The following is a 679-nucleotide window of genomic DNA, read 5'->3' as shown; positions in this document are numbered from 1 at the left end:
TAACTTCTCCTATTATGTAGTTACTTATTTTACAGGATTACACACGCATTGTGGCATACATCCTGCTATGAGGAAAATACATAAGCTATTCTGTTAAAACTGACATCTGTTGCAGAGTGAATCAACCATGATAAGCATTGTTTATTTGGATACTTACTTAATGTTGTAGCTCCATAAACATCATTCGATACATACCACCAGTCGAATTAGATCTAGCCTGACACTTCCCAAAAAATTATATCACATTACATGCAACAACCATCGAAATAAAAAGGCAACGTGAGCCTTCTTTTGCCAAATATCAAATAAATGTGCGCAAAGCGATTTACAAGAAGTCTCAAGTCAACAGCACCGTCGTGTAACACGAAAGACGAAATAATATTATGACCCTTAATAGGCGTAATTACAACTATTATTTTTTGACAGAGACAACGCTTTCCGGCCAAATACTCATTTCACACCTGAGTGCTGTGATATGTTGTAAGTAAAAAGCGTTTTTCCAAGGACTCAACTTTTGTGTTGCCTTCAGCGAGACTCGAATCAGAGAGCTGCTGGTTCAAAAGCATGTCCATACACTACTAACCGCAAACATTAAGATCGAATTTGTACAGTAAAATGTATTCAATATTACAATCAATAGGATTTGGTTCATTAGCTTTACTAATGGCATTTCATTTTT

This window comes from Berghia stephanieae, chromosome 3, assembly GCF_034508935.2.
Source record: "Berghia stephanieae isolate SIO BIC M18660-M18661 chromosome 3, UCSD_Bste_1.3, whole genome shotgun sequence".
Classification (NCBI taxonomy): domain Eukaryota; kingdom Metazoa; phylum Mollusca; class Gastropoda; order Nudibranchia; family Aeolidiidae; genus Berghia; species Berghia stephanieae.
This window is presented reverse-complemented; position numbering follows the sequence as displayed.